The 21,501-nt window shown below is 43.3% G+C and overlaps 2 long non-coding RNA genes across 2 annotated transcripts in view; one reads left to right on the top strand and one right to left on the bottom strand.

Annotated features, from left to right (window-relative positions):
- LOC122646511 overlaps positions 1-5,850 on the top strand; it is a 17,857-nt gene extending 12,007 nt beyond the window's left edge. The window contains exon 3 of the long non-coding RNA XR_006330634.1: positions 5,709-5,850. This is a non-coding gene — a long non-coding RNA (uncharacterized LOC122646511). The remainder of the gene's footprint in view (positions 1-5,708) is intronic.
- Positions 5,727-21,501, bottom strand: LOC122646509. Its single transcript, XR_006330633.1, has 3 exons — positions 21,492-21,501; positions 8,036-8,042; positions 5,727-5,801 (listed from the first exon to the last, which is right to left on the bottom strand). It is a non-coding gene; the product is annotated as an uncharacterized LOC122646509 (long non-coding RNA).

The following is a 21,501-nucleotide window of genomic DNA, read 5'->3' as shown; positions in this document are numbered from 1 at the left end:
CTCTGATTTGGTGGTAGCCGGACCTAAGGTCGAGCTTGGAGAAGTAGTGCGCGCCATGGAGTTCGTCGAAGAGCTCATCAACTATAGGGATGGGAAACCGATCCCTTACTGTAATTGCATTTAAGGTACGATAATCGACACAAAATCTCCAAGTACCATCCTTCTTCTTGACGAGTAAGACTGGGGATGAGAAGGGGCTAGTGCTTGGTCGTATAACACCCGAGGCTAACATCTCAGTAACCATCCTTTCTATTTCCCCTTTTTGGAAATGGGGATATCTGTAGGGACGTACGTTCACTGGTTGTGCTCCTGGATGCAACGTGATATGGTGATCTTGAGCACGAGAAGGGGGTAGCTGTGTGGGTTCATCAAACACTGAAGTATATGAGTTCAATAATTTTCTGAGCTCAACATTTTCACAAGTAGCTGGTGTGGCGTCAATGGGCTGGGAATCCAAGCAAAATAGAGCAGCACATCCCTCTGTTTCTATGATTCATTGTAACTCATGGTACTGGAGCTGAGCTGGGACCAGGCTTGCATCACCCAAGAGCGTGATCTTACGATATCCATCGTGAAATCCCAACATTAGTCTCCCATAGTCAAACATAATAGGCCCCAATTGTGCCAACCACTGTACCCCCAGTACTAAATCTGCGCCAAAGAGAGGGAGGACATCGGCATTAATAACCATAGAGTGTTGCATGAGTCTTACCAGGAGCTGCTTGATGAGGCCTTCGTATATCAACCGGTTTCCACTACCCACCATTACCGTGGTATTAGGCATAGCTTCAACAGGTAATCCCAGATGTCTGGCTATGCGACTCTGGATGAAGTTATGCGTACTGTCGCCGTCAATCAACACTTGTATCGGAGTTCCAGCAATATGCCCGGTAAATCGAAGGGTAGTATGGGAGGTGAGTCCGGTCATCGAATGATACGACAGCTCTGTCATAGTTGTAGCAACGTCGTCGGTGCCAGTCGTCGGGTCTGGCGGTTCCACCACCTCAGTAACCTCATCCTCCGACTCATCTTTATCATACTCTAACAAGAACAATTGTCTCGTCTTACATCTGTGACCCGGAGAAAACCTTTCATCGCAATTGTAGCAGAGTCCACGATCTCATCACTGTTGCATCTCTGGGGGCTCAATCGCTTGATAGGAATGGCAGCCATTGGCACCAGCAGCAGGGGGTCTTAGATGAAGCCACAATTGGGGTTGTTGGAAGCAAGGGAGGGCGCACCATTGCCACAAACCAACGTGGGAAAGCCCTGTGCACCTCTGCTATTTTGTTTTCTTGCAGTCTAGCAAGCCCCACTGCATATGCCATTGTCGTTGGCCGAAAGGCCATAACCTCGTTGCGTATATCAGAGCGCAACCCTGATATGAAGCAGCTCACCAGAAACGAAGCCGGTAGATCAGTCATCTGATTGGCAAGGGCCTCAAAGTGCGATTGATATTCTGCTACCATTGTCGCCTGCGTCAACTTTGCCAATGCAGCCTGGGGGTCATCGAACTCCGAAGGACCGAATCGAATCTCTAGAGTTTTAGTAAACTCTGTCCAGGTAGTGAATTGGCCCGATCGGTGCATCCACTGGTACCACTATAGTGCTGGCCCGTCCATGTGAAACGATGAAACGAACAACCTCTGATCATTGGGGGTTCCATGATAGGCGAAGAAGTGCTTCGCCTTAAGATCCACCCGATCGGATCAATGCAGTCAAAGCGTGGGAACACGAGCCTGATAGTCCTCGTTTGAATAGGGGCATTTGTGTTTAACGTCGGGATGCCCCTCACACCAGAGGTCGCTGCCGTGTCCTGGGTTTGTAGATTTGGAGCCGTGGTAGCGAGTCGCAGAACTTGCTCCAACCTGCCATCCATTGCCGTAAATTGAACAATCAGATCAGACAAGGATCATTGTTGCTTCGTAATCACGCCATGGAGAATCTCTAATCGCTCGCCATGCTCTGCCGTGGTGGTACCCATTCGTCAGAGAGTGTCATCGATCTGTCACAGTCGAGTTCCCTCAGCCATGGTTGCTCTCAATGAACGCACCAAATTGTTAGCTTTGGTCTGAGAACCAGAAGGAAGGAGAGAAGAAGAGAGAAAAGTGAAGAGAGGGAAAGAAGGAAGAAGGAGAGGGAAGAAGCAAACTCTATTCATGCCTTTCAAATGATCCACATACAACCTTATATAAACCTCTAACTAACTCTGATATTCCTTGACAACAAACAACCTTTCCCTAACAGCCACCAACACCTGTTCTCTATACATCCAGCATACCCTACATACTCTCTACTGTTCCCCTTATCTTATACGTAATCCTCCAGCGCAGCTGGCCGTTTCCTGTTTCTTCTCTATGTGCGATGCATGCTCACCCCAATGGATGGGCCCTTGGCCACGTCACTGGTAACGTCATGGTCCTCACCAAGTGGAATCATAACAGGTAACCTGTTACGATTCAGAAATCTGAATGGAGATTCAAGAACCGTAAGAGAGGGGATTTCAGTGAAGTGAGGGACTCCTAAAAAAAGGGGAACCGAGAGGAGAGACTAAGCTATTATCCTGATTAAAGCCCGTTTAAGGCCCAATTAAGGAAGTCGATCCAATGTAAGCCCGACCGAGACTAGCCCGACCTGACCGATTGACAACCCCAATTTATATGAGTCACGTCTTCTCCTCTTCATCACTCCTACTCTCCCCCCTATGTCGTAGTGTCCTTCACACACTCTCTCCTCTCCCCTCCACCATATATATTTCTTTTGACCCAAAAAAAAAAAAAAACACCATATACATTTGGAAACCGTATAAATAGGAAACCATATATATAGTTATATATATTCCAACTTCTACCCTCTTCGTCACACAACTCCGCCCACTTATTAGGAAACCATACATATATATATATATATATATTCCAACTTCTTTCTCATTGGGTTTCCTTATCTCGCTAGAAAACTTAATAACATATATTCCAAATTCTTGATTTAGAGAGTTGATGAGTCCTATTAGGTTTTTGATTTCGACGTTATAAATTAATTCTGTTTCAGTCTGACTCCTCCAAGAAGAAGGGTTTAGTTACAAAATTAAAGTTCAGAAATTGAAAGACAAAGCCGTGAAGTTGGTGCATGCGTTCCTTTCTTTGATCCAAGTAGATAACAGAACAGAACGGCTCTTATTACTGACTTTAAAGGTAAAACTCGCTCCACCGATCCTATTTGATTGATTGATATACTCCTCCTCTTCCTCCTCTTCCTCCTCTATCCATTCTAGTTTTATTTCGATATAAAAAACTGAAAGCCTAGCTAGCGACCTTAATTTAAGGCTTAAACCCTAACTATTTCTTCTTAATTTGATTGTTATTAATTACTGTCTGTTTAAGGACCCAAATTAATGGAAGACCAACAAGTTAAGCATCATCATCATCATCTACCTTTTGATATCACCTCAGAGATATTGTCAAGGCTCCCCATAGAGTCTCTTATGCGATTCAAGAGCGTGTGTAAAAGCTGGTTCCGTTTGATAGAAGAAGAAGAAGACCCATCATTCGTTGAATTGCAGCTTCAAAGATCAAAGAATCAACCCCACAGCAGCCTAATTCTTTTTGATAACAATAAGAATCGTGTAGTAGATAAGTTACTTTTGTTGGACTCCAACGTCACAGAAGATCAAGGGAAATTGTGTTGGAGTATAAGTGGAAGTATGGTGGTGGTGGTGGGCCCGAGGAGGAGCAAGAAAAGAAATTGAATTTCAAAATTGTTGGATCTTGCAATGGTTTGCTCTGCATGGTTTCTTCCTTCAAAGATGGACGCTGCATTTATTTTTCTGGCATATTCATATGCAATCCAATCACAAAAGATTGTGTGACGTTGCCAACAGCACCAGTTGGATTTCATACCCATTATTTACTAGTTGGTTTTGTCGTGGAATCCACAGGAAAGTACAAGGTGATTCGAATATTTTTCGAAATACCTGAAGATTATGATGAGGATGAGGATCAATCTGTGTTCAAGTGTGAGATTGTTACATTAGGTGAAAGTTCTTGGAGAGAGATAGAGTTCCCTTACCAGGCATTTTATTATGCATTACAAGGTGAAGAGGACGGGATGGTATTCATGAATAGGGCACTCTATAGCATTATCGTTATGCCCACAGCATTGCAGAAGGAGCAGCTCTTCATCCTTGTGTTCGACCTCTATGATGAGAAGTCTCGCACTATAGAGATCCAAGCTCCATCTATAGTTCAGCTGCCCAGGTATTATGAATTGAGCCTAACTAGTTTTATCAAGGATGATTACCAGCTGCTGGCATTGCATGATCCTCTTTGTGATAAATAAAAATCAGTCAATCCTATGTGGTTCATGGAGATTAACAAGTCCAACAATGAGGAGTTGTACCGATGTGATAGTATTAATATGGTTGAGACCACAAAGCCTATTCTATATTATTCTGATTCCTATCTCGTGGTTATGATGAGCAATGACACCCTCTTGTATAGGGTAGATGTCCACAGGGATTCTAATAATTTCTTCAAGAGTTATAATAATGCAGGCCCATCACAGTTGAAACCACCAAGATCATGGCCCTTGGTCAGTCGTCTTCTTGTCTATCATTTGGAGAAGAAGCAATTGATACAAGTTGAGGTGTCTGGAGCAACAATTCCATTACAGTTTAAAGCAAGGAGTTTTGTTCCAAGCCTTTTATCTCCTAGTGTTATTGCTAATTCTGGCAAGAAGTCAAAGATAGATAAGATTCCTTCTTGTTGGGACCTTATTGAACCACCCCCCAAAAAAAAGTCAAAGAAAGATACTAGCTATTATAGGTCACAAGAGCTACTACACTTGGAATTCGTCGGCTACTCCTCCCTACAGGAGTTAATGGATTCTTATCGATTGCATCATATCTCAGTCTCCTCTTGTGATCCTACCAACTGCAAGTCACAGTTAGATATGGAAGTGGTGGCTCCTCCTCCTGATACAGTTCATACCCACACCCATATGGTCAATCAGATTTATGAGCATTTGGACCATCCATAACAGCTAAGGAGATCAGCCCGGATTCAAGCCCAAAAGGCTCAAGGCAAGGTCCAACCCCAAAACGTGGACAAACCAAGTCATGTACCAAGACCCAAGGATCAGATCCAACTTCAAAATGTGACAGCCCTTCTCCCAAAGATCCTCTTGTCCAAACTCATTGACCTACTCCCCCCAAAGTGGGTGATAGTCTTCTCCTTTTCCTATTGTTGTGGCCATTTCTTCCCAAAATAAGTTGAAGAGTTTTCTTCGTTGTGGTTTTTGTAGGAACATGATATATTTTGTGGTTCATTCATAGTACTATTGATCTTGGTCTTTGAAAATATGTATAATTTTTCTATATTTGTGTGAGACCAAAATGTTAAAAAATTATACTAACTCATAATTATTAAATCCATATATTCATAGGTTTTGGGGTTTAAAAGAGGGTTTTCTTCTTCAAAAAACTGAATTACGAATCATCAGTGCTTGACCCTACTACTGAGATCTAGCCGTAGCCTCGCTTCTTTCTTCCAATTCCAACCACAACTCACTCACCTTCTTCGCGATTCGGGAGTGACAAAGCTCTAAAGATCTTTCGGTCTTCATTCTTAAAACACCACGATCAAAGTTGCAGCAATTTGATCAAAATTCATCATCCACAAGAACCTATGAACTGAATCTTCAAGCCTAATTAGATTAGGCTTTTCAGCACTCCTTGAAGAATCAGGGCTGTGCAGCTCCTTTGGTGGATGAGCTACTGTCTTGTTAAGATCGCCAACATCTTCTTCCTCTTCTTTGAGCTTGGAACAATCGAATTAAGATTCGAGAAATTAAAACTTGATACAGGAACAGAGATATTGAATGAAAATAAAAGAGGAATCGATAAGTAGAAGAAGATGGAGCTATGTAAATGTATTTATATGTTGATAGATATGAGAGCCTGGACGTCGATTACGATGGTCCATCTAGGTGCTGCCATGAAAGTCATTGACATTGGTAGTGGTCAAAGGTTGCAAAGGTGGAATAGAAAGAAACGAAGAAGAAGAAGAAAAGAAATGGGTCCCATGGAGAGAATGGTTTGTATTTGGGATTTTACCCTTTAGGGTAAAATGGATATTTCATCTGGTTTTTTAAATAACTAATGGGGTTAATGGACATTTCAACTTTAGGTGCTAACTGTGCTTAACGTCGCGGGAAAGGTTGTCATTTTGACCAAGTTTGGCAAGTCCGTGACATATTGAATACTTAAAGGGGGGGTGTTTGTGAAATTTTCCCTATAATTAATTTCTAATAATCTAAAACCTGTCTCACATATCTGCTTCTTATTAGGTGTAACTTCTTTCTTTATTGGGTCCTTCTCTTTCTCACATACCTTCTTCATCACATTATTTCATAACTGAATTCATCTTTTATTTTTCTCATCTCATATATTCCAATTTCTTTCCCATTGGCGGATTGGCCCCCCTTTCTCTCTCTCGTATTAGGAAACTATATATTTTCTAACCTTTTTTTTCTTGTTGTGTCTCCGTACGCCTACACCTACACCTACACCAAACGCATTTCTAAAAATCTTCTCTACGATCTCTCAGCTCTATCTCCTCCTTATTTAACGTAGTAAATGATCTCCCCTTCTAATTAGTAATCACACCACTCCTCTTATTAGGAAACCATATATATTCCCACTTCTTTGTCATTCGGTTTCCTTCTATCTGTCACGTCTTCCCCTCGTCATCACATGACTCCTCTTGTTATAAAACCTAACAAATTCCAAATTCTTCATTAAGAGACTTGAATCCTATTGATCTTTATAATGTTCTTTCAAATTATAAATTCTATTTCAGTCTCACTCTGTCAAACCCTGCTCCTGACTGGTTGGATTCTTGATTTAAGGGCAGGAACCCCTGTCCCGGCATCCAGGATCACTATGGAGCATCACACCACTCAATGAGATCAATGAGAATACTTTGAACAGGTTTCCATATATACCTGTTAGAAGATAGATAGCAGATCCTTGCAACTGTGCATCTCACAGCCTGATGTATGACTTGAATCCCAGGTAATCTCTCTCCTCCCCAAATAGTAGGACCCACCTATGTGAAAAGTGTGTAAAATCTCCTATTTGGCATGTGGGGACAATACCCTGACTAAGGGTCAAACCCTGTGCAAGCCCCATTGAATTTCATCTTGTTGGGATTCTCTGGACGATGGCACTCGGCGATGTAGCAAGGCCCAGAGACATTGCCTAGTGACTGATTTTGAATATTTGAATGGATTTTATTTGTGGGGACCACCCAACATGGACATGGGAACCCTCCACTGATAGAGGGAAGTCTGAGGGACCACCTCATGCTCTCAGTTCAATTTGGACCCCACCAGTGAGCTCAAAATCAGTCAGAATCAGTTCAAAAATTGATTTTTAAAAGGAGCCTTAGTGGCCAAACAGACCTTAGTTGGTCTTGGGCCTATAAATAGGCAGGCTTGAGCTCATTTAGAGCTCTTATTTCCTGCTGAAACCGAGAGGAGAGAAAGAGAGGAAAAAGGAGAGAAAAAGGAAGAAGAAGGAGAAGGGAGAAGGAAAGGAAGGAGGAGGGAGCTGCTGCCACGCATCCCTGCTGCATCTGAGCTCACCCTCAGCCACTTCTGGTATAAAAATACATATCCTCACCTGTTGTTCCCATTCCCTCTCTGTGTATGCTATGTTTTTGCTCTTTGGGCAGCCCAAACTAGCTAGGGTTTGCCCAGTATTGCTCCAGATCTGCCATGCAAACCTTGTGCAAGGAAGATCTGAGATCTTTGTGCATTTTTAATAATTTGTTTTGTTGTTCCTTGGGCCGAAATCTGTGTGTGCCCACCTACACTGCTAGATGCCCTGTTAGATGGCTGAATTGGAACCCTGGGTGTGAACCCTGGCTGCATAGCCCTAATCCTTGATGTTTACAACCATGGAACATCAAATCTCAGGTGTTTCCAGCCTTGCATGTGGCTGAAACCAACTCCCAAGCTTAGCCAAAACCCTAAACACTATTCATCTGGGCTACTTGGGCAGCCACTGTCAGCCTAATGATGGATCTGATGGAGAATCCAATTGGACCATGGTGTAAGCCATCTCTGGGGCTACTAGCCCCCCTGACATGCAAAGGATCCATTTAGAGCCTAGCCTTGTAGGCCCCACCTTGGAAACTCAGCCTGCATCGATTCTATAGGCACTGGGCGATGCAGCAACGCCCAGAGCCAACGCCCAGTGAGTGGAAAATCACTGTTTTGGTGGACAGGGCTGGGGGGATCTCACCCATTGGCCTCTGGACACTGTGGGATGTGGGAAAAGACTAAAATACCCTTCCCCACATCTACCCATGATTAATGAATGCTTTGGAACCCTAGTGGGCCCCGCAGGTAAAGGAAGCCCTGTTGTGCTTGGTCCTACAGCACAGACAAGCTGTGGACAGCACTGTAAGCATATCCTAGACTAGGGTCAGGTACAACCCTAGAAATGACCATTTTGCTCTTTGAGCCACTGACATTGGTTGATGCACCGGGACATGACCTAAGGCCTAGTGTATGGCCCAGTGATTCCAAGAGTGAACCAATTGAACCTCGGGTCAACCCAGTGAGATTAGGGTAACCCTAGGACTTTTAATGACAGACTGATAACTTAACATGGCAACTTTTGATTTACATCTAGGACTTGATCCTGTGCTCGAGGACAACAACCAGACAACTGCTGGAACTGAATTTGTGACTGAGTACCTAGAGCCAAGTACTGGTGAGTGAATAATACTATCATATGTGTAAATGTGATCATGATCTGATGCCGGCTAATAAGAATTGAATATAATTGTTGTGTTATTTATTTATGTTCAATTACTCAAATCACTGCATAATGACTGTCTGTTGATCAACATTGTGAATTCTTTTATGATGATTGTGAATGATAGACTAGATGCCGTAGTCAGCTTGGAAATGGGGTCTATGGTAGCCTGTATTATGGGGTACGGTTGACACCGCTTGACTCATATGCCATATAAACATGGGGCTAGAGTTTCATTACCCGTGCTACGCACCCTTGCCAACAGGGGTTAAGGTGTTGGATGCCTGTGGGGGCGACTATCAGAAGAAAACAAAGAGAAAAGAGAAAAAGAAATGAATAGAACACCAGAATGGTGCATGAATGAATAGAACACCGGAATGGTGCACATGGGCTATAAGCCAGAAAAGAAAAGAAAGAAAGAAATAGATTGTCCCACGGGTTAATCATAGAGGGCTGGTCGGGCTAACCTTGGTGTACGAATGCGGGAGCTGACTGGTCCTCTTCGATAACTCAATGGGTGTATCGTGGGAAGGGGTTAGAAGCTCGCACCAGGGATACATGTATTGGGGATTGTAGTAGCACAGACCCGACTTAGTTGTATTGCTAGGTGGCTAATAATTAAATTGGACTTGCATATTATGTAGGACCATATGAATTGTGAATTGTGATTGCAAGTGCATGTATGATTGATGTTATTTGCTCACGAGCTCAGTGGGGCTCACAGTCTTTTATGCAATATTTTTCTTAGATGATTTTGTAGGTGGATGCCGCTGTGGCATGGCGGACCATCTCAAGGAAGAGACTTTTGGTTGTTACGATGATTTTGGTGTGGACCCCGACAGAGGTCATACCAATCCTGTGCACATATTCGGTGGTTGTTGATGAAGACCATTGAAGAGTGTTCATGATAGCTTCTTGACTTGGGGACTCCTTTATGGGTTATTTGGAGCTATCCCCGCTCTAACTTGGTTGTTGTAGCTTTTCCTTTTTCCTTTTTGGGGTTGAGTATGCTCGCCCTGTATATGTTTATGTATGTAGTACCATACTTATCAGTTTTGCTTCTTTGTTTTCTTTGCTTGTGGGTTGATGGGAAATGTAAAACTTTTATATGTATATATTATCACTGTTTTCCTGTATCGCTACGTTTCCTTTTGTTTATCACAATGTAGTTTATCTGCTGCACTCTGATCTTGCCTATGGTAAAGAGATGGTTGTGGTTCCATGATCGTAAGCACTGTTACTAGATCCGTGGGATTTGGCGGATTGCCGTTATGCAATTCAGGTCACCTACCCAATCCTCCTAGGGGGTGGTTTGGGGTGTAACGAAGCTTGGTATCAGAGCGTGAGGCTCTTCTTATGCTTATGGATTGTAGACTAGGATTAATAAGCATTAAACAATAAAACATGCAAGAATTAAAAACCACAGGGGAGGTAGATGCAAATAAGCAAAGATGCAAGATTTTCATTAACTTAGCAATAATTACAAAATTTTGATTGTGTAACTACAATTCAACAAGTACATAAACTGAAAACAAAGAAAGGAAAATACATAAGCGTAGGAAAAAAATAAATAAATAACTAAGATGATCATGACCACGTAGAAAAAGAAGGTCCGGAACTGCTGGAATTACTCAGAAGGAGGTACGTCACTAGGTGGAGGCTGAGTCTAGCGAGAGTCAACTCTGTAGAACCTATCCCAGAAATCTAGACGCTGCTCCACAAACTCCACTCTCGTCCCTACGAAAGTAAAGCCCAGGTCCACTGTAGTCACCAAGCTGGAGAGCTGGGTGCCAAGACTTTGGAAGTGTGTCATCATCTGTGCCCAATCAGAAGGACCTGGAACCTGTGAGCTAGTGGCACCTGTCGTCTTGTAAGCGGGTAAGTCTGTAAACTGAGTGTCAAAGCCCTCGAGATCATCTGGACCTATTCCCTGCTCCTCTGCATGAAGACCCTGGGTGTCACCCTCAATGTCCCTCTGCTCATCCATATCCTGGACATCCTCATCATGTCCCACTCCATGCCCCTCTCCCTATTGTGTCCCCATCTGCCCCTCATCCTCTAGTGGTTCCTCTCCAGGCACTTTCATCTTCAAAATGGAAGTCTTATCTATGGGCCTGGATCTGGTCTTATCAATGAACTCACCCTCCAATGGCACCCCAAAATATCGAAAGACCAAGGTGAGAAATTTCCCATAGGGAAGGTTCCCATTAGCTGGGTTTCGAGCGTGATAAAGCATCACCTGAAGTAACAGATACAGGAGGTTGATGACTGGACCCCCCTGACCAGCTCCCAAAAGGTAGTAGGTAATATATGCCCTCATCATAGATATACTGCCCTTATTCCCGCCTTTAGGATAAATATTGTAGGTTACACACCTACTGATCACTCTAGCACTGGGCTTGTAGGAAGTCTCACACTTGGGCGTGTTTGGAGAACCTATCAAAGCCTTGAAGATTACCCTCCTGGTCTCCGAAGAAAACATATCTGAAATATCCATACGAGGCTGATAGTAAATTCTCTCTCCTGTGTCAGGTAAACCCAGGATCTCCGCCAATAGGGTAGTGGTCAACCTGATATCTACTCCCTTCACCTTACTCTCCACTCCAAACTCCTGGGCACTAGAAGGCCCCAGGTTACAGTAAAAGTACCAAACCAAGTTGGGATAACAAGGCTCGGTAGGGGATAGCATTGATGCCCAACCTAGGGCATTGAATTTGGCGAAGAGGCCATATTGGTGGAAGTCCTCTACTCGTACCACCCGGCCATTCACTGTCTTTACGGAAATAAAATTCTTCTACTCCGTAGCGTACTCATACCTGGAGAAAAGATGGTGGTCGAAATCTAGTTCCTCGGAAGACGAATCATCTCTAGGAGATGAAGGTGGAACCGAAGAATAGGAAGATTCCTTGGATTCGACCCGTAGCCTCTTTTGGGCTACCGATTTCCAAGTGGTATGGCAGCTTGTAGACATTTTCTACAAGAAGTAAAAAATAATAATAATAAAAGTGGTTAGGTTAGGGCAAGGAAAAGAGAAAACCTAGTCTAGGAGCTGATTTAATAAAGTAAAAGATCAAAAAGGGTAAATGTGGAGAAGAAACTTACCTAGACACGTGTAAGCTCGTGCAAATTGCAGGGGTTTGCGAAGAATTGGTGTGGAATAGGTCCTACTGCCCTCCAAGACTATTCCCTAGGTGTTTAGAAGAGGTTAGAGGAGAATGGAGTCAAAGTGGGCCATTCTCGGATTTAAAAACCCTGCGCCCGATTCTTTGGGCAACAGCACTGGGCGATGTGGCAACGCCCAGAGACATCGCCCAAAGTGTGCAGATTTGCTGTTTTTGGGTTTTTAACATACAAGGACTCAAGCTTTGGCCATATTATCCTTAATGAACATAAAATATGAACTTTCATAGATGTTTAAAAAATAATATATATATATATATATATATAATAATAATAAATTAATTAGCTATTACGCAAACACAACCTTCTTAAACTCAAAGGGGTGAAATTTCTTTTTAAGGATTGAATAGAGCACATAGGACTTGACAAACAAAAAAAAAAAAAAAAAAAAGCTTTTGTTGCTGTGCTTATGATAAATATTTAATATATATAGAGATAACTGTGTATAATGATTGGTGTGTACTACCTAATTACCACATGTTTGGATATTGTGATGTACAAACTGCTTGGAGTGCTGCTATGCAAACATAACTTAGATATGTAAGTATGTTGTAATAAGGGATTAGTAAGTATGGGAAGCGTAGATCTCATCCTAACCAAGGCTTTGGATAGTTGAGAATAGGACCTAATAGGGTTTGTAGCAAATCGAACACCTAGATGCTAAGGTACCTTAAGCCAACCCAAGAATCTGTTTCATTGATCTTTAGTTATTTAAGTATCAATAGTTGTGTACTTAATTCTTTTAATTAAGTACACCCTCATGCCTAGAACCATTTTATGTGACAGATATTACCTTGCCTGAGTTTGGAGACCCCAGCATCATGATCTATCTTAGACACCTCTGAGAGAGACTGAGACGGATACGACTAGTATTACCCCGGGCTGAGAATCAACTGGACTTTTATTTGGCTATTGCTACCATTAGTGGACCAGAAGAGCGAGACTACTTTATGACTTTAGTTGAAGAGGTAAGAGCTGACATAGAATTTCTACTGGCTATGGAGTTTGTGATCGGGAAGAGGCTGGAGATGCTTGCCTGTTAGATCAGGTAATTAATTAAAAGCTTTTATTTAAAAATCTGAATTTTTACATTAGTGCCATGCATAACATATTGACACATAAAATGCATAAGAAAGAGAAACACAAAGTATCCAATAAAACACAGCACCCAACAAACTAAGATAATGAATCTAACAATCCACCTTACTGGTATGACTCATGATACTCATTGGAACTGTGGACTGGATTTGTACCTGCTTAGCTAGAAAACAACTGTTGATCCATATAGATGAAAATGGAATATTGAACACGCTCCTCTTTTCAGAGAAGCGACAATGGTTAACACTAAAAGTTCTCGTGGAGGTCGTAAAGGTAAACAACCTAGAGTTGTACCGGAGGTTGAGCTGCCTAACAGAACTGAGGCTCAAAACTCTAAGGCATCGACTGCTTCATCAGGAGCACCAGCGACTGTAGAAGCTACTGTAGCAGCACCTCAATTAAGTGTGGCAGCCGGCGACGTGACTGCATTCATGACCACGATGATGCGGACCATGCAACAACAACAAGAGTTGCTTGGTCAGATGTCTACGTAGTTTGCAACCATGATGCACGAACGCGCTGCACCACCACCACCACTTAATCGACCCGTATTGTTTCAACCACCTGTGCCTCAGTACTTAGCAAAAAATTCCACCACCAAGGTTATGGAGAGATTCAAGAAACTTTAACCGCCTGCATTTTTGAAATTAACCTCTGAGGCAATGCAGCCGGAATGATGGATCAGTACCCTAGAAAAGGCCTTTGAAGTACTTGAGTGCACGGATGCACAAAAGATTATTTATGTGGGTTATCAATTGCAGAATGAAGCTGAAGCTTGGTGGAAGGAAACTAGGCCTAATTTGGAAGCTACACACCCAAATCCCATGTGGGCGCAGTTCAAGGAAGTTTTCTTCAAGAACTATTTCCCTGAGAGTTGTAAGGACAGGAAAGAAGCATAATTTATTGCACTGGTGCACTGGTGCAAGGAACTAAATCAGTGTTGGATTATCAATAGTGATTTGAAGATCTGTTCCATTTTGCCCCAGAGCACCTGAAAGGGGAAGTTAGTAAGGCCAAGAAATTTGAGAAGGGACTCAAAACTAAAATTGGGTCAGTACTGTCAATCATGGATATTCGGGATTATGCTTAAATGGTTGAGAAAGCAAAGACAATGGAGGATAGGTTTAAGGAAAAGGAGAAAGAAAAGACTGTGACGTCGTCTGGTTCGAACAAAAGGCCAAACAATTTTCAAACTTTTGGCTGGCCAAATAAAGCTTACTGCGGAACCAACTCAGGCTTCGTCTCGACTCCGTATCATAGGTCAAACATGGGTCAGAATTCTTTTTGCCCTACATTTACTCAACCTGTTCAACCTACTACGACTCAAGCGACGATAGCAGCTTCGCCAGCCCAACCAGTAATAAGTCAAGCAAGCAAAGCTTCAACACCTGGAGCTCCACCCTTTAAGTGCTATCTGTGCAACAAGGAAGGACATATGGCCAGAGATTGCAGATCACGTGGGTATGGCAACAACTCATCAAAACAGCCCTACGTTAGGTCATTTCAGCCACGGGATAATCGGATGCAAGGAAAGGTGTACGCTTTAACAAATGAAGAAGCTTAGGTAAACCCTGACGTATTAACAGGTAAGTTGCTGAACACTACTTAACTATAGGGAATAATTGGCTTACTACATGTAACCTAAATTACCTAAGAACCCTAGGTACCTTGAATGTCTCAACCATACCTGCACGAGTACTATTCGACTTGGGCGCGACCCACTCTTTCGTCTCCTCAACCTTTGTGAGTAAGATGAAAGATCAACCAAGGGGCATTGGGCCCGAGCTAGTAGTCAACACACCGATAAGGAGTGTCATAAGTTTGAAGAAGGTCTACGACCCTTGTCAAATTCAAATTTATGGGAAGAAACTAACCGCACGACTGATAAAGATGGATATAAATGATTTTGATGTAATCCTAGGCATGCACTGGTTGTCGGCCTATGGCGCAATCGTCCTGTGTGCGGAGAAGAAGATAAGGTTCAACTTGGAAGATGGGTCAGACTTCACCTATTAAAGTGAACCAAGGATGAAATCCAGAAGGATAACATTATCCGCACTCCAGGCGCAGAAGTTACTAGAAGAAGGATGCCAAGGCTTTTTGGCCACTGTGATAGACATGGAGGCAAAGATAAAACCCTTGGAGGAACTCCATGTCGTCAGAGAGTTTCCTAATGTGTTTCCAGAAGATCTGACGCAGCTACCGCCTGACGCGATATAGAGTTTGCGATTGATTTGATTCCTGGAGCAGCATCGGTATCCAAGGCACCATACCGAATGGCGCCTATCGAGTTAAAAGAATTGCAAGCACAGCTTCAAGACTTACTGAAAAAGGGATTCATTCGACCCAGTGTATCACCCTGGGGAGCTCCCATGCTGTTTGTTAAGAAGAAGGATGGTAGTATGTGGCTGTGTATCGACTACCGCGAGTTGAATAAACTAACAATCAAGAATCGATATCCATTACCGCGTATCGATGACCTATGTGATCAACTACAAGGAGCGAGAGTTTTCTCCAAGATTGATCTTAGATCGGGATACCATCAACTGAAGATCAAAAGTGGTGACATTCATAAAACGGCGTTCCAAACTCGATTCGGACACTATGAAGTCTTAGTTTTATCATTCGAATTAACCAACGCCCCTGCAGCATTCATGGATATGATGAATAGAGTGTTCCATGACGTGTTGGACAAGTTCGTCATAGTATTTATTGATGACATCCTAGTGTACTCTAAGAGTGAGGAAGAGCACACTTGACACCTTACTTTCGTGTTGCAGCGGTTGCGGGAACACCAATTCTTTACCAAGTTCAGAAAATGTGAATTTTGGCTTCACCAAATTGGTTTCCTGGGACACATCATCACCAAAGACGGCATCAAAGTAGACCCAGGCAAGGTGAAAGCAGTTCTCGATTGGGAGACTCCGAAGAGTGCCACTGAGATCTGAAGTTTCTTAGGATTGGCCGATTATTATCAGAGATTTATTGAAAATTTCTCATGGATTTCGGCACCAATGACAAAACTTACAAGGAAGGGAGCCAAATTTGAATGGAATGTAGAGTGTGAGAAAAGATTTCAGGAGTTGAAGAACCGATTAGTATCAGCTCCAGTTCTAACCATTTCGGATGGCACCGGAGGAATGGTAGTATATACCAACGCATCCAGAACAGGATTGGGTGGCGTCCTGATGCAGAAAGGTAAAGTGGTTGCCTACGCCTCCAGGCAGTTAAAGGAACACGAGAAAAACTACCCCACTCATGACTTAGAGTTGGCAGCTGTAGTTTTTGCATTGAAAATCTGACGACATTACCTATATGGTGAAAAGAGCGAGATCTTCAACGATCACAAAAGTCTGAAGTATTTTTTCACCCAAAAGGAGCTGAATATGAGACAGAGGCGATGGCTAGAATTGGTAAAGGATTATGACTGTGAAATCCAGTACCACCCCGGTAAGGCCAATGTTGTGGCGGATGCATTAAGCAGAAAGTCTCATACTGCGCCCCTTGCATTTTTGGTCGTAAGTGAGCAATTAATAGAAGAAGCTCAGAGATTTGATCTGGAACTCGTGATCGAAGGAACGGCTATGCAATTAGCAGCTATGAACCTGCAACCGTCGATACGAGAGGAAATAATTACGAAACAACCATTGGATCCCGAGCTGGCCAAAGTAATTTGGGAAGTTCAACAAGGTGTCCATAAGGACCCAGATTTTTCCTTGGCCCAAGATGGTGCATTGAAGTTTCGAGATAGATTGTGTGTGCTTGATGACTTTGACATCTAAGACCGAATTCTTAAATATGCGCACAACTCACCCTACACAATCCACCCTGGAAGCACAAAGATGTACAAAAATTTAAAGAAGTATCAGTGGTGGATGGGAACGAAAGCAACCATAGCAATATACGTGTCCAAGTGCCTCACCTGTCAACAAATAAAAGCGGAGAGACACTGATCATACAGATTGTTGCAGCCACTTCCCATACCTGAGTGGAAGTGGGACAGAATCACTATGGATTTTGTCACAAACTTGCCCAACACCAAGAAGGGCATAAACACAATTTGGGTGATTGTAGACAGACTAATAAAGGCAGCTCACTTCATACCGATCAAAATAAGTTATCCAATGGAGAAGCTTGCCCAGATATACATTGAAAACATAGTCCACTTACACAGCGTGCCTTTCAGTATTATGTTTGACAGAGATCCTCGATTCATCTCAAGGTTTTGGAGAATTTTGCAGAAGGCATTGGGATCTCAACTAAATCTTAGTATAGCTTTCCACCCGTAGACGGACGAACAATCAGAAAGAACCATTCAGACTCTGGAGGACATGCTCCAAGTCTGCGTTTTGGAAATGAATGACAGTTGGGATGCTCACATACCTCTGGTGGAATTTGCATACAATAATAGCTACCACTCCACCATTGGCATGGCACCATTCGAAGCACTCTATGGCATGAAGTGCCGAACTCCGCTTTATTGGGATGAAGTTGGCGAGAGAAAATATCTCGGACCCAAAATGATTCAAGTGACTTGTGACAAGGTGGATGTCATAAGAGAGAAGATCAAAGCAGCCCAGTCAAGATAGAAAAGTTATGCGGATAATAGAACGAAGGACATTGAATTTGAAGTCAGAGAAAAAGTATTCCTTCAAATATCCCCAACTAAAGGATTGCTACGTTTCAATAAGAAAGGCAAGTTGAGCCCAAGATTCATCGGTCCTTATGAAATTCTAAATAAGGTGGGACCCGTAGCATACCGACTGGCGTTACCACCATCTTTGTCAGGCGTCCACGATGTTTTTCATGTGTCAATGTTGAGGAAGTATATTAACAACCTGACACATGTACTGTCAACTGAACCTGAATAGTTGGATGTGGATATGACCTATGAAGAACACCACATGGAGATATTGGACAGAAAGGAGCATAACCTCCGTAACCACACCTTCGTTTTTGTGAAAGTTCGATGGGAAAATAACCCTGTAGAAGAAGCTTCATGGGAACGTGAGGAAGAAACGAAGGAGAAGTATCCTCAACTTTTTGGATTACAAGGTAAGCAAATTTTGAGGATGAAATTTTTGTAAGGTGGGGAGAAATGACAAACCCTGCTCCTGACTGGTTGGATTCTTGATTTAAGGGCAGGAACCCTTGTCTCGACAATCAGGATCACTGTGGAGCATCACACCACTTAATGAGATCAATGAGAATACTTTGAACAAGTTTCCATATATACCTGTTAGAAGATGGGTAGTAGATCCTTGCAACTGTGCAGCTCACAGCCTGATGTATGACTTGGATCCCAGGTAATCTCTCTCCTCCCCAAATAGTGGGACCCACCTATGTGAAAAGTGTGTAAAATCTCCTATTTGGCATGTGGGGACAATACCCTGACTTAGGGTCAAACCCTGTACAAGCCCCATTGAATTTCAGCTTGCTGGGATTCTCTGGGCGATGGCACTGGGCGATGCAGCAAGGCCTAGAGACATCGCCTAGTGACTGATTTTGAATATTTTAATGGATTTTATTTATGGGGACCACCCAACATGGACATGGGAACCCTCCACTGATAGAGGGAAGTCTAAGGGACCACCTCATGCTCTCAGTTCACTGTGGACCCCACCAATGAGCTTAGAATCAATCAGAATCAGTTCAAAAACTGATTTTTAAAAGGAGCCTTAGTGGCCAAACAGACCTTAGTTGGTCTTGGGCCTATAAATAGGCAGGCCTGAGCTCATTTAGAGCTCTTATTTCTGGCTGAAACCGAGAGGAGAGAAAGAGAGGAAAAAGGAGAGAAAAAGGAAGAAGAAGGAGAAGGGAGAAGGAAAGGAAGGAGGAGGGAGCTGCTGCCACCCATCCCTACTGCATCCAAGCTCACCCTCAGCCACTTCTAGTATAAAAATACCTGTCCTCACCTGCTGTTCCCATTCCCTCTCTGCGTATGTTATGTTTTTGCTCTTTGGGCAGCCCAAACTAGCTAGGGTTTGCCCAGTATTGGTCAAGATCTGCCATGCAGACCTTGTGCATGGAAGATCTGAGATCTTTGTGCATTTTTAATAATCTGTTTTGCTGTTCCTTGGGCCGAAATCTGTGTGTGCCCACCTGCACTGCCAGATGCCCTGTTAGATGGCTGAATTGGAACCTTGGCTGCACAGCCCTAATCCTTGATGTTTGCAGCCATGGAACATCAAATCTCAGGTGTTTCCAGCCTTGCATGTGGCTGAAACCAACTCCCAAGCTTAGCCAAAACCCTGAACATTATTCATCTGGGCTACTTGGGCAACCACTGTCAGCCTAATGATGGATCTGATGGAGAATCCAATTGGACAATGGTGTAGGCCATCTCTGGGGCTACCAGCCCCCCTGACATGCAAAGGATCCATTTAGAGCCCAGCCTTGCAGGCCCCACCTTGGAAACTCAGCCTGTATCGATTCTACAGGCACTGGGCGATGCACTGGGCAATGCAGCAACGCCCAGAGCCAACGCCCAGTGAGTGGAAAATCACTGTTTTGGTGGACTGAGCTGGGGAGGATCTCACCCAATGGCCCCTGGACACTGTGGGATGTGGGAAAAGACTAAAATACCCTTCCCCACATCGGTCCATGATTAATGAATGCTTTGGAACCCTAGTGGGCCCTGCAGGCAAAGGAAGCCCTGCTGTGCTTGGTCCTACAACACAGACAAGCTGTGGACAGCACTGTAAGCATATCCTAGACTAGGGTCAGGTACAACCTTGGAAATGACCATTTTTCCCTTTAAGCCACTGACATTGGTTGATGCACTAGGACATGACCTAAGGCCCAGTGTATGGCCCAGTGATTCCAATAGTGAACCAATAGAACCCCGGGTCAACCCAGTGAGATTAGGGTAACCCTAGGACTTCTAATGACAAACTGATAACTTAACATGACAACTTTTGATTTACATCTAGGACTTGATCCTGTGCTCTAGGACAACAACCAGACAACTGCTGAAACTGAATTTGTGACTAAGTACCTAGAGCCAAGTACTGGTGAGTGAATAATACTATCATATGTGTAAATGTGATCATGATCCGATGCCGGCTAATAAGAATTGAATATAATTGTTGTGTTATTTATTTCTGTTCAATTACTCAAATCACTGCATAATGACTGTCTGTTGATCAACACTGTGAATTCTTTTATGATGATTGTGAATGATAGACTAGATGCCGTAGTCGGCTTGGAAATGGGGCCCGTGGTAGCCCGTATTATGGGTTACGGTTGACACCGCTTGACTCATACGATGCCATATAGACATGGGGCTAGAGTTTCATCACCTGTGCTACGCACCCTTGCTAACAAGGGTTAAGGTGTTGGATGCCTGTGGGGGCGACCATCAAAAAAAAAAAGAGAAGAGAAAAAGAAATGAATAGAACACCGGAATGGTGCACATGGGCTATAAGCCAGAAAAGAAAAGAAAGAAAGAAATGGATTGTCCCACGAGTTAATCACAGAGGGCTGGTCGGGCTGACCTTGGTGAATGAATGTGGGAGCTGACTGGTCCTCTCCGACAACTCAATGGGTGTATCGCGGGAAGGGGTTAGAAGCCTGCACCATGGATACATGTATTGGGGATTGTAGTAGCGCAGACCCGACTTAGTTGTATTGCTAGGTGGCTAATAATTAAACTGGACTTGCATATCCTGTAGGACCAGATGAATTGTGAATTGTGATTGCATGTGCATGCATGATTGATGTTATTTGCTCACGAGCTCGGTGGGGCTCACACTCTATTATGCAATGTTTTTCTTAGATGATTTTGTAGGTAGATGCCGCTGTGGCATGGCGGGCCATCTCGAGGAGGAGACTTCTGGTTGTTACGATGATTTTGGTGTGGACCCCGACGGAGGTCATACCGATCCTACGTACATATTCGGTGGTTGTTGATGAAGACCATTGAAGAGTGTTCATGATAGCTTTTTGACTTGGGGACTCCTTTGTGGGTTATTTGGAGTTTTCCCCGCTCTGACTTGGTTGTTGTAGCTTTTCCTTTTTCCTTTTTGGGGTTTAGTGTGCTCGCCCTGTATATGTTTATGTATGTAGTACCGTACTTATCAGCTTTGCTTCTTTGTTTTCTTTGTTTGTGGCTTGATGGGAAATGTAAAACTTTTATATGTATATATTATCCCTGTTTTCCCGTATCGCTACGTTTCCTTTTGTTTATCACAATGTAGTTTATCTGCTGCACTCTGATCTTGCAATGGTAAAGAGATGGTTGTGGTTCCATGATCGTAAGCACTGCTTCTAGATCCGTGGGATTTGGTGGATTACCGTTATGCAATTCGGGTCACCTACCCAATCCTCCTAGGGGGTGGTTTGGAGTGTGACACACTCCTTGAAATTGAAAGACAAAGTGAAGGTGCGTTACTTTCTTTCAA

This window comes from Telopea speciosissima, chromosome 11 (assembly GCF_018873765.1).
Source record: "Telopea speciosissima isolate NSW1024214 ecotype Mountain lineage chromosome 11, Tspe_v1, whole genome shotgun sequence".
NCBI lineage: Eukaryota > Viridiplantae > Streptophyta > Magnoliopsida > Proteales > Proteaceae > Telopea > Telopea speciosissima.
The sequence above is the reverse complement of the archived record's forward strand: the minus strand, read 5'-3'. Positions and strand labels throughout refer to the sequence as shown.